Genomic DNA, 13,750 nt, shown 5'->3' with positions numbered 1-13,750 from the left:
TCCCACCCCTCTTCATTCCCCTCCTCCTCCCCCTCCATCCCCCACTTCATTCCCACCCACCACCCCCTCCCTCCCCCACTTCATTCTCATACACCTCCCCCTCCCACCCCTTATTCATTCCCCACCAACCCCTCCGTCTTCCTCTTCATTCCACCTCCCCCTCCCTCCCCCTTCTTCATTCCCACCAACCCCTCCGTCTTCCTCTTCATTCCCACCTCCCCCTCCCTCCCCCTCTTCATTCTCCTCCACCTACCCTCCCTCCCCCACTTCATTCCCATCCAACATCCTCTCCCTCCCCCTCTTCATCCTCCTATACCTCCCTCTCCCTCCGCCTCTTCTTTCTCCTCCACCTCCCCCTCCCTCACCCTCTTCATGTCCCATCCACCACCCACTCCCTCCCCTTCTTCATTCCCCTCCACCTCCCCCTCCCTCACCCTCTTCATTCCCCTCCACCTTCCCCTCCCTCCCCCTTTTCTTTCCAGTCCACCACCCTCATTCACCTCCACCTCCCCCTCCCTCCCTCTCTTCATTCCCATCCACCACCCCCTTCCCCCCCTCTTCATTCTCCTCCACATCCACCTTCCCCTCCCTCCCCCTCTTCATTCCCATCCACCACCCCCTCCATCCCCCTCTTCATTCCCATCCACCAACCCCTCTCTCCCCATCTTCATTCTCCTCCAACTTCCCGTCCCTCCCTCTCTTCATTCCCCACCACCACCCCCTCCCTCCCCCTCTTCATTCCCATCCACCACCCCCTCCCTCCCCCTCTTCATTCCCCTCCACTTCCCCCTCCCTCCCTCTCTTCATTCCCCTCAACAACCCCCACCCTCCCCATCTTCATTCCCATTCTCCACCCCCTCCTTCCCCCTCTTCATTCCTCTCCATCATCCGCTCCCTCCGCATCTTCATTCCCATCCACCTCCCCCTCCCTCCCCATCTTCATTCCCAACAACCACCCCCTCCCTCCCCCTCTTCATTCCCCTCCACCATCCCCTCCGCCCCCTTCTTCATTCCCTCCACCAGCCCCTCCCTCCCCATCATCATTCCCATCCTCTAACCCCTCCCTCCCCATCTTCATTCCCCTCCACCAGTCCCTCCCTCCCCCTCTTCATTCCCCACCTCCCCCCCTCATCTTTCCCCGCCACCTCCCCCTGCCTCCCCCACTTCATTCCCATCCACCAACCCCTCACTCCCCCTCTTCATTCCCATCCACCTCCCCTCACTCCCCATCTTCATTCCCCTCCACCACCCCCTCCCTCCCCATCTTCATTACCATCCACCACCCACTCCCACCAACTTCATACCCCTCCACCAGCCCCTCCCTCCCAATCTGCATGCCCATCCTCCAACCCCTCCCTCCCCCTCTTCAAACACACTCCACCACATCCTCCCACCCCCTCTTCATTCCCCACCACCCCCTCACTCCCTCTCTTCATTCCTCACCTCACCCTCCCTCCCCTCTGCATTCCCCTCCACCTCCCCCTCCCCCCTCTTCATTCTCCTCCACCTCCCCTCCCTCCCACACTTCATTCCCATCCACCATCCTCTCCCTCCCCCTCTTCATTCTCCTATACCTCCCCCTCTTCTTTCTCCTCCACCGCCCCTCCCTAACCCTCATCATTCCCATCCACCACCCACTCCCTCCCCTTCTTCATTCCCCTCCATCTCCCCTCCCTCCCCCTCTTCATTCCCCTCCACGATACCCTCCCTCCCCCTCTTCATTCCACTCCACCACCCCTCCCTCCCCCTCTTCGTTCCCCTCCACCACCCCCTCCCTCCCCCTCGTCATTCCCATCCACCAACCCCTCCCTCCCCCTCTTCCTTTCCCTCCACCATACCCTCCCTCCCCCTCTTCATTCCCCTCCACCACCCCTCCCTCCCGCTCTTCATTCCCTTCCACCATCCCCTCCCTCCCCCTCTTCTTTCTCCTCCACCTCCCCTCCCTCTTCATTCACATCCACCAATCTCTCCCTCCCCCTCTTCATTCCCATCCACCTACCCCTCCCTCCCCCTCTTCATTCCCCTCCATCTCCCCGTTTCTCCCTCTCTTCATTCCCCTCCACCACCTCCTCCCTCCCCCTCTTCATTCCCATCCACCACCAATCCCTCCTTCTCTTCAATCCCCTCCACCTACCCCTCCCTCCCACTCTTCAATCTCTTCCACCACCCATCCCTCCACCTCTTCATTCCCCTCCACCTCCCGCCCTCTCTTCATTCCCCTCCACCACCCCCTCCCTCCCCATCTTCATTCCCATCCTCCACCCCCTCCTTCCGCCTCTTCATTCCCCTCCACCACCCCCTCCCTCCACATCTTCATTCCCATCCACCACCCCCTCTCTCCCCCTCTTCATTCCCATCCACCTCCATCTCTCTCCCCATCTTCATACCCCTCCACCAGCCCCTCCCTCCCCATGTTCATGCCCATCCTCCAACACCTCGCTCCTCCTCTTCATTCCCCTCCACCACATCCTCCCTCCCCCTCTTCATTCCCCACCACATCCTCCCTCCCCCTCTTCATTCCCCACCACACCCTCCCTCCCCCTCTTCATTCTCCACCTCCCCCTCCCTCCCCCACTTCATTCTCCTCCACCTCCCCTCCCTCCCCCACTTCATTCCCATCCAACATCCACTCCCTCCCCCTCTTCATTCTCCTATACCTCCCCCTCCCTCCCCCTCTTCTTTCTCCTCCACCTCCCCCTCCCTGACCCTCTTCCTTCCCATCCACCACCCCCTCCCTCCCCCTCTTCATTCCCACTCTCCACCCCCTCCTCCCCCCTCTTCATTCCTCTCCATCACCCCCTCCCTCCGCATCTTCATTCCCATCCACCTCCCCCTCCCTCCCCAACTTCATTCCCCTGCACCACCCCCTCCCTCCCCATCATCATTCCCAACCACCAACCCCTCCCTCCCCCTCTTCATTCCCCTGCACCACCCCCTCCGCCCCCTTCTTCATTCCCCTCCACCAGCCTCTCCCTCCCCATCTTCATTCCCATCCTCCAACCCCTCCCTCCCCACCTTCATTCCCCTCCACCAGCCCCTCCCTCCCCCTCTTCATTCCCCACCTCCCTCCTCCCCCTCTTCATACCCCTCCACCTCCCCCTCCCTCCCCCACTTCATTCCCATCCACCACCCCCTCACTCCCCCTCTTCATTCCCATCCACCTCCCCCTCCCTCCCCATCTTCATTACCAGCCACCACCCCCTCCCAATATCTTCATACCCCTCCACCAGCCCTCCCTCCCCATCTTCATGCCCATCCTCCAACCCCTCCCTCCCCCTCTTCAAACCCCTCCACCACATCCTCCCTCCCCTCTTCATTCCCCACCACCCCCTGCCTCTCGCTCTTCATTCCCCACCTCCCCCTCCCTCCCCCTCTTCATTCCCCTCCCCCTCCCCCTCCCTCCCCCACTTCTTTCTCAACCTCCCCCTCCCTCCCCCTCTTCATTCTCCTACACCTCCACCTCCCACCCCCTCATCACTTTCCTCCACCGCTCCATCCCTCCCCCTTTTCATTCCCATCCACCACCTCCTCCCTCCCCTTCTTCATTCCCCACCACCCCCTCCCTCCTCCTCTTCATTCCCCACCTCCCCCTCCCTACCCCTCTTCATTCTGTTCCACCTCCCCTCCCTCCCCCTTTTCATTCCCATCCACCACCTCCTCCCTCCCATTCTTCATTCCCCACCACCCCCTCCCTCCTCTTCTTCATTCCCCACCTCCCCCTCCCTCCCCCTCTTCTTTCTCCTCCACCTCCCCCTCCCTCACCCTCTTCATTCTCATCCACATCCTCACTGTGCTCCCCTACCCCACGCCCCTATCCCACCCCACTCCCCTAAATCACTGCCGACCCCACTCACCTCCCCTACTCCCCTTCCTTCTCCTCCTCACTGCCCTCCCCTACCCAACTCCCCGATGGCACTGCCCTCCCCCACACCCCAGGCCACTCCCCTTCATTCCAAACCATCACTGCCCTCCACTACCCCACTCCCCTCCGCCCCTGCCATGCCTCACTCCCTCCCCCAGTTACCGCCCCCACTCCCCTACCTCACTCCCCTCTCCAAACCACTACCTCACTCCCATCCCCCACTCCCGTACCCCACTCATCCTAACACTCATCCCCCCCACTCCCCTCCACATTCCCCTCCCCCACTCCCCTTCCCTCTATCTCCTCACTGCCCTCCCGGACCCAACTCCCCTCCCCACTCGCCTTCCCTCCACCTCCTTACAGCCCACCTCTACCACACTCACCGACACCACTCTGCACCTCCACTCCCCTCCTTCACTACAGAGCCCCACTACCCCACCGCACTTAAATCCCAAACACCCCTCCCAGATGCCCTCCCACACTCTCCTACCCCACTCTCCTACCCCACTCTCCTACCCCACTCTCCTACCCCACTCTCCTACCCCACTCTCCTTCACCACTTCCCTCCCCACTTCCTTCCCCCACTTCCTTCCCCCACTTCCTTCCCCCACTTCCTTCCCCCACTTCCTTCCCCCACTTCCTTCCCCCACTTCCTTCCGCCACTCCCCTCCCCCACACCCCTCCCCCACACCCCTCCCCCACACCCCTCCCCCACACCCCTCCCCCACACCCCTCCCACACTCCCCTCCCCCACTCCACTCACCCACGCCCCTCCCCAACTCTCCTCCCCAACTCCCCTCCCCAACTCCCCTCCCCAACTCCCCTCCCCAACCCCCCACTCCCCGCCCCCACTCCCCTCCCCACTGCCCTACCCCACGCCCCTCCCCAACTCCCCTCCCCAACTCCCCTCCCCAACGCCCCTCCCCAACTCTGCTCCCCATCTCCGCTCCCCAACTCACCTCCCCCAGTCCCCTCACCAACTCCCAACCCCACTCCCCTACTCCACTCACTCAGGAACTCCCCTCCACAATACCCATTCCTCAAACCCACCCCCACACCCGGCCCCCACTCCCCTCAGCCACTCCCCTCCCCCGCTGACCTCCCTCACTCGCCTCCCCATTCCCCTCCCCCACTCCCCAACCCCCCTACTACATTAACCTACCCCACTCCGCTCACATTTACCTCCTCACTGCCCCACTCTACCACACTCCCACCCCACACTACCATCCCCCACTACACTCCCCCACTTCCCAGACCGCACTCCGCTCCACAACACCCCAAACCCCACACCCCTACCCCACACCCCTACCCCAAAGCCATCCCCCACTCCGCTACCACACTCCACCACCCCCTCCCTCACCCTCTCCATTCCACTCCACCACCGCATCCCTCCCACTCTCCATTCCCCTCCACCAGCCTCTCCCTCCCCCTCTTCATGACCCTCCACCACCCTCTCCCTCCCCCTCTTCATTCCACTCCACCACGCCCTCCCTCCCCCTCTTCATTTCCCTCCACCAACCCCTCCCTCCCCCTCTTCATTCCACTCCACCACTTCCTCCCTCCCTCTCTTCATTCCCCTCCAACTCTCCCTCACTCCCCCTCTTCATTCTACTCCACCACCCCCTCCCTTCCCCTCTTCATTGTTCACCACCTCCCCCTCCCTCCCCCTTTTCATTCTTCACCAGCTCCACCTCCCTCCCCCTCTTCATTCCCCTCCACCTCCCCATCCCTCCCCCTCTTCATTCTTCACCACATCCACCTCGCTGACTCTTCATTCACCTCCACCACTCCCTCCCTCCCACTCTTCATTCCCCTCCACCTCCCCCCTCCCCCTCTTCATGCCCCTCCACATCCCTCCCCCTCTTCATTCCCCTTCACCTCCCCCTCCCTCCCCCTCTTCATTCTTCACCAAAACCCCCTCCCTCCCCCTCTTCATTCTTCACCACTTTCCCCTCCCTCCCCCTCTTCATTCCCCTCCACCTCCCCATCCCTACCCCACTTCATTCTTCAATATCGCCCCCTCCCCCTCATTCCCCGACACCACACCCACCGTCCCCATCTTCATTCCCCTCCACATCCCCCTCCCTCCCCTCTTCAGTCTTCACCACCTCCCCCTCCCGCCCCCTATTCATTACCCTCAACATCACACTCCCTCCCCTCTTCATTCCCCTCCAACTCCCCCTCCCTCCCCCTCTTCATTCCGCACCACCTCCACCTCCCTCCCCTCTTCATTCCACTCCACCACCCTTTCCCTCCCCCTCTTCATTCCACTCGACCTGCCCCTTCCCCTCTTCATTCCCCTACACCACCCCCGCCCTCCCCCTCTTCATTCCCCTCCACAACCCCCTCCCTCCGATTCTTCATTCCCCTCAACCTCCCCCTCCCTCCCCTCTTCATTCCCCTCCACCACCCGCTCCCTCCCCTCTTTATTCCACTCCACCTCCCCCTCCCTCCCTCTCTTCATTCCACTCAATCAACCCCTCCCACCCTCTCTTCATTCCCCTCCACCACCCCCTCCCTCCTCCTCTTCATTCTTCACCACCTACCCAACCCTCCCCTCTTCATTCCACTCCACCTCCCCCTTCCTCCCCCTCTTCATTCCACTCCACCACCCCCTCCCTCCCCCTCTTAATTCTTCACCACCTAACCCTCCCTCCCCCTCTTCATTCCCCTCCACCTCCTCCTAACTCCCCCTCTTCATTCCCCTCCACCTCCACCTCCCACCCCACTTCATTCTTCACCACCGTGCCCTCCCCTCTTCATTCCCCTACACCAAACCATCCCACCCCATCTTCATTCCCCTCCACATCCCCCTCCCTCCCACTCTTCATTCCCCTCCACCTCCCCCTCCCTCCCACTCTTCATTCTTCACCACCTCCCCCTCCCTCCCCTCTTCATTCCCCTCCACCACCCCCTACCTCCCCCTCTCTATTCCCCTCCACCACCCCTCCCAACCCCTCTTCATTCTTCTCCACCACCCCTCCCTCCCCTTTCATTCCGCACCACCTCCACCTCCCTGACCTCTTCATTCCATTCCACCACCCCCTCCCTCCCCCTCTTCGTTCCACTCTCCCTCGCCATCCCTCCCCTGTTCATTCACCTTCACCACCCCCTCCCTCCCCCTCTTCATTCCCCTTCACAACCCCCTCCCTCCCCCTCTTCATTCCCCTCCACCTCCCCTCCCTCCCCTCCTCATTCCCCTCCACCACCCCCTCCCTCCCCCTCTTGATTCCACTCCACCTCCCCCTCCTCCACTCTTCATTCCTCTCCACCACCCCCTCCCTCCCCTCTTCATTCCCCTCAATCACCCGCTCCCTCCCCTCTTTATTCCACTCCACCTCTCCCTCCCTCCCCCTCTTCATTCCACTCCATCAACCCCTCCCAGCCCCTCTTCATTCCCCTCCAACACCCCCTCCCTCCTCCTCTTCATTCTTCACTACCTACCCCTTCCTCCCCTCTTCATTCCACTCCACCACCCCCTTCCTCCCCCACCTAATTCTTCACCACCTCCCCCTCCCTCCCCTCTTCATTCCCCTCCACCTCCCACTCCCACCCCTCTTGATTGCCCTCCACCACCCCCTCCCTAGACCTCTTCATGCCCCTCCACGAACCCCTCCCGCCCCCTCTTCATTCCACTCCACCTCCCCCTCCATCCCCTCTTCATTCCCCTCCACCACCCCTCCCACCTCCTCTTCATTCTTCACCACATACCCCTCCCTCCCCTCTTCATTCCACTCCACCTTCCACTCCCACCCCCTCTTCATTCCACTCCACCACTCCCTCCCTCCTCCTCTTAATTCTTCACCACCTCCCCCTCCCTCCCCCTCCCTCCCCCTCTTCATTCCCCTCCACATCCACCTCCCGCCCCTCTTCCTTCTTCACCACCTCCCCCTCCCTCCCTCTCTTCATTCCCCTCCACCTCCACATCCCTCCCCGCTTCATTCCCGTCCGCCACCCCCACACTCCCCCTCTTCATTCCCCTCCACCACCCCCTCCCTCCCCCTCATCATTCCCCTCCACATCCCCCTCCCTCCCCCTCTTCATTCCAATCCACCACCCCCTCCCTCCCCCTCTTAATTCCACTCCACCACCCCCTCCGTCCCCCTCTTCATTCCACTCCACCGCCCCTCCCTCCCCTCTTCATTCCCCTCCACCTCCTCCTCCCACACCCTCTTCCTTCTTCATTACCTCCTCCTCCCTCCCACTCTTCATTCCCCTCCACATTCACCACCCTCCCCCTTTTCATTCCCCTCCACCTCCCCCGCCCTCCCCCTCTCCTTTCCCCTCCACAACCCCCTCCCTCCCCCTCCTCATTCCCCGCCAACTCCCCCTTGCAACCAACTTCATTCCCCTCCACCTCCCCCACCCTCCCCTCTTCATTCCCCTCCACTACACCCTCACTCCCCCTCTTCATTCCACTCCACAACACCAATTCCCTCCCCCTCTTCATTCCACTCGGACTCCCCCTCCCTCCCCTCTTCATTCCCCTCCACCACCCCATCCCTCCCCTCTTCAATATTCACCACCTCCCCCTCCCTCCCCCTCTTCATTCCACTCCCCCTTCCTCCCCTCTTCATTCCCCTCCTCCACCGCTCCATCCCCCTCTTCATTCTCCTCCACCACCCCCTCCCTCCCCCTCTTCATTCCCCTCCACCACCCCTTCCCTCCCTCTCTTCATTCCTATCCACCACCGCCAGCCGCCCCCTCTTCATTCCCCTCCACCTCCCCCTCCCTCCCCCTCTTGATTCCCCTCCACCGCCCCCTCCCTCCCCTCTTCCTTCCCATCCTCCACGTCGTCTACCCTCTTCATTCTCCTACACCACCCTCTCCCTCCCCTTCTTCATTCGGCACTGGGGCGGCACAGTGGCGCAGTGGTTAGCACCGCAGCCTCACAGCTCCAGGGACCCGGGTTCAATTCCGGGTGCTGCGTGTGTGGAGTTTGCAAGTTCTCCCTGTGTCTGCGTGGGTTTTCTCCGGGTGCTCCGGTTTCCTCCCACAAGCCAAAAGACTTGCAGGTTGATAGGTAAATTGGCCATTATAAATTGTCACTAGTATAGGTAGGTGGTAGGGAAATATATAGGGACAGGTGGGGATGTTTGGTAGGAATATGGGATTAGTGTAGGATTAGTATAAAATGGGTGGTTGATGTTCGGCACAGACTCGGTGGGCCGAAGGGCCTGTTTCAGTGCTGTATCTCTAATCTAATCTAATCTAACATCCACCACCCCCTCCCTCCCCCTCTTCATTCCCCTCCACCACCGCTTCGCCCCATCTTCATTCCCATCCACCAGCCCCTCCCTCCCCATCTTCATGCCCATCCTCCAACCCCTCCCACCCCCTCTTCATTCCCCTCCACCACATCCTCCCTCCCCCTCTTCATTCCCCACCTCCCCGTCCCTCCCGCTCTTCATTCCCCTCCACCAACCCCTCCCTCCCCGTATTCATTCCCCACCACCCCCTCCCTCCCCCTCTTCATTCCCCACATCCCCCTACCTGCCCCTCTTCATTCCCCTCCACCTCCCCTCCCACCCCTCTTCATTCCCCTCCACCACGCCTCCCTCCCCCTCTTCATTCCCATCCACCACACCCTCCCCCATCTTCATTCCCCTCCAACAGCCCCTCCCTCCCAATTCACATTCCCATTCTCCAACCCCTCCCTACCCCTCTTCATTCGCCTCCACCACACCCTCCCTCCCCCTCTACATTCCCCACCACCACCTCCCTATCCCTCTACCTTCCGCTCCACCATAACCTCCCTCCCCCTCTTCATTCCGCTCCACCACACCCTCCCTCCCCCTCTTCATTCCCTTCCACCACGCGCTCCCTCCCCCTCCTCTTTCTCCTCCACCTCCAACTCCCTCTTCATTCACATCCACCAATCACTCCCTCCCCCTCTTCATACCCCTCCACCTACCACTCCCTCCCCCTTTTCATTCCCCTCCACCTCCCCGTCCCTCCCTCTCTGATTCCCCTCCACCTACCCCTCCCTCCCCATCTTCATTCTCTTCCACCACCCATCCCTCCACCTCTTCACTCCCCTCCACCTCCACCTCCCGCCCTCTCTTCATTCCCCTCCACCACCCCCACCCTCCCCATCTTCATTCCCATCCTCGACCCCATCCTTCCGCCACTTCGTTCCCCTCCACCACCCCAACCCTCCGCATCTTCATTCCCATCCACCACCCCCTCTCTCCCCCTCTTCATCCCATCCACCTCCCACTCCCTCCCCATCATCATTCCCCTCCACCAGCCCCTCCCTTCCCATGTTCATGCCCATCCTCCAACCCCTCCCTCCCCTGTTCATTCCCCTCCACCACAGCCTCCCTCCCCCTCTTCATTCCCCACCACCCCCTCCCTACCCCTCTTCATTCCCCACCTCCCCCTCCCTCCACCTCTTCATTCCCCTCCACCTCCACCTCCCGCCCTCTCTTCATACCCCTCCACCACCCCCTCCCTCCCCATCTTCATTCCCATCCACCACCCCCTCGTTCCACCTCTTCGTTCCCCTCCACCACCCCCTCCCTCCACATCTTCATTCCCATCCACCACCCCCTCTCTCCCCCTCTTCATCCCACCCACCTCCCCCTCCCTCCCCATCATCATTCACCTCCACCTCCCCCTCCCTCCCCCTCTTCTTTCCCCTCCACCTCCCCTCCCTCCCCCTCTTCATTCCCCACCAACCCCTCCCTCCCCCTCTTCATTACCATCCAACACCCCCTCCCCCTCTTCATTCCCCTCCACCACCCCACCGTCCCCCACTTCATTCCCCACCACCACCTCCCTCCCCCTCTTCCTTCCCCTCCACTATACCCACCCACCCCCTCTTCATTCCCCTCCACCACCCCTCCGACCCCCTCTTCATTCCCTTCCACCACCCCCTCCCTCCCCCTCTTCTTTCTCCTCCACCTCCCCGTCCCGCTTCATTCACATCCACCAATCACTCCCTCCCCCTCTTCATTCCACTCCACCGACCACTCCCTCCCCCTCATCATTCCCCTCCACCTCCCCTCCCTCCCTCTCTTCATTCCCCTCCACCACCTCCTCCCTCCCCACTTCTTTCCCATCCACCACCACACCCTCCCTCTCTTCATTCCCCTCCACCTCCACCTCCCGCCCTCACTTCTTTCCCCTCCACCACCCCCTCCCTCCCCATCTTCATTCCCATCCTCCACCCCCTCCTTCCGCCTCTTCATTCCCCTCCACCACCTCCTCCCTCCGCATCTTCATTTCCATCCACCAACCCCTCTCTCCCCCTCTTCATTTCTATCCACCACCCCCTCCCTCGACATCATCATTCCCCTCCACCAGCCCATCCCTCCCCATGTTCATGCCCATTTTCCAACCCCTCCCTCCCCCTCTTCATTCCACTCCACCACATCGTCCCTCCCCTCTACATTCCCGACAACCCCCTCCCTCCCCCTCTTCATTCCCCACCTCCCCCTCCCTCCCCCTCTTCATTCTCCTCCACCTACCCCTCCCTCCCCTCATCATTACCCTCCACCTCCCCGTCCCTCCCTCTGTTCATTCCCATCCACCACCCCCTCCCTCCCCTTCTTCCTTCCGCACCACCCCCTCCCTCCTCTTCTTCATTCCACACCTCCCCCTCCCTCCCCTCTTCAATCTCCTCCACCTCCCCTCCCTCCCACACTTCATTCCCATCCACCATCCTCTCCCACCCCCTCTTCATTCTCCTATACCTCGCCCTCCCTCCCCCTCTTCATTCTCCTCCACCACCCCCTCCCGCCCCCTCTTCATTCCCCACCACCATCTCCCTCCCCCTCCACCTTCCGCTCCACCATACCCTCCCTCACCCTCTTCATTCCCCTCCACCACCCCTCCCTCCCCCTCTTCTCTCCCCTCCACCACCCCCTTCCTCCCCCTCCTCATTCACTTCCACCACCCACACCCTCCCCCTCTTCTTTCTCCTCCACCTCCCCCACCCTCTTCATTCACATCCACCAATCACTCCCTCCCCCTCTTCATACCCCTCCACAAACCCCTCCCTGCCCCTCTTCATTCCCTTCCACCTCCCCGTCTCTCCCTCTCTTCATTCCCCTCCATCAACTCCTCCCTCCCCTTCTTCATTCCATCCACAACCACTCCCTCCTTCTCTTCAATCCCCTCCAACTACACCTCCCTCCCACTCTTCATTCTCTTCCACCACCCATCCCTCCACCTCTTCATTCCCCTCCACCTCCACCTCCCGCCCTCTCTTCATACCCCTCCACCACCCCCTCCCTCCCCATCTTCATTCCCATCCACCACCCCCTCCTTCCGCCTCTTCGTTCCCCTCCACCACCCCCTCCCTCCACATCTTCATTCCCATCCACCACCCCCTCTCTCCCCCTCTTCATCCCACCCACCTCCCCCTCCCTCCCCATCATCATTCACCTCCACCACCCCCTCCCTCCCCATCTTCATTCCCATCCACCACCCCCTCCCACCATCTTCATACCCCTCCACCAGCCCCTCCCTCCCCATGTACATGCCCATCCTCCAACCCCTCCCTCCCCCTCTTCAGTCTCCTCCACCACATCATCCCTCCCCCTCTTCATTCTCCACCACCCCCTCCCTCCCCCTCTTCATTCCCCTCCACCTCCCCCACCCTCCCCCTGTTCACTCCCCTCCAACTCCCCCTCCCTCCCCCACTTCATTCCCGTCCACCACCCCTCCCTCCCACTCTTCATTCTCCTATATCTCCCCCTCCCACCGCCTCTTCATTAACCTCCACCTCCCCTCCCTCACCCTCTTCATTCCCATCCACAACCCCCGCCCTCCCCTTCTTCATTCCCCACCACACTCTCCCTCCTCCTCTTCATTCCCCATCTCCCCATCCACCCCCTCTTCATTCTCCTCCACCTCCCCTCCCTCCCACAGTTCATTCCCATCCAACACCCCCTCCCCCTCTTCAGTCCCCTCCACCACCCCACCCTCCCCCACTTCATTCCCCACCACCACATCCATCCCCCTCTTCCTTCCCCTCCACTATACCCACCCACCCCCTCTTCATTCCCCTCCACCACCCCTCCGACCCCCTCTTCATTCCCACCCACCTCCCCCGCCCTCCCCATCATCATTCCCCTCCACCACCCCCTCCCTCCCCATCTTCATTCCCAACCACCACCCCCTCCCACCATCTTCATACCCCTCCACCACCTCCCTCCCCCTCCACCTTCCGCTCCACCATACCCTCCCTCACCCTCTTCATTCCCCTCCACCACCCCTCCCTCCCCCTCTTCTCTCCCCTCCACCACCCCCTTCCTCCCCCCTCCCCCTTCCCTTCCACCACCCACTCCCTCCCCCTATTCTTTCTCCTCCACCTCCCCCACCCTCTTCATTCACATCCACCAATCACTCCCTCCCCCTCTTCATACCCCTCCACAAACCCATCCCTCCCCCTCTTCATTCCCCTCCACCTCCCCGTCTCTCCCTCTCTTCATTCCCCTCCATCAACTCCTCCCTCCCCTTCTTCATTCCATCCACAACCACTCCCTCCTTCTCTTCAATCCCCTCCAACTACACCTCCCTCCCAATCTTCATTCTCTTCCACCACCCATCCCTCCACCTCTTCATTCCCATCCACAACCCCCTCCTCCCCATCTTCATTCCCATTCTCCACCCCCTCCTTCCGCCTCTTCGTTCCCCTCCACCACCCCCTCCCTCCCCCTTTTCATCCCACCCACCTCCCCCTCCCTCCCCATCATTCCCCTCCACCACCCCCTCCCTCCACATCTTCATTCCCATCCACCACCCCCTCCCTCCCCCTCTTCATTCCCCACCTCCCCCTCCCTCCCCTCTTCATTCTCCTCCACCTACCCCTCCCTCCCCCTCATCATTACCCTCCACCTCCCCGTCCCTCCCTCTGTTCATTCCCATCCACCACCCCCT

Source organism: Heterodontus francisci, unplaced genomic scaffold (assembly GCF_036365525.1).
Source record: "Heterodontus francisci isolate sHetFra1 unplaced genomic scaffold, sHetFra1.hap1 HAP1_SCAFFOLD_256, whole genome shotgun sequence".
NCBI classification, from domain to species: domain Eukaryota; kingdom Metazoa; phylum Chordata; class Chondrichthyes; order Heterodontiformes; family Heterodontidae; genus Heterodontus; species Heterodontus francisci.
Note: the sequence above shows the minus strand (reverse complement) of the source record.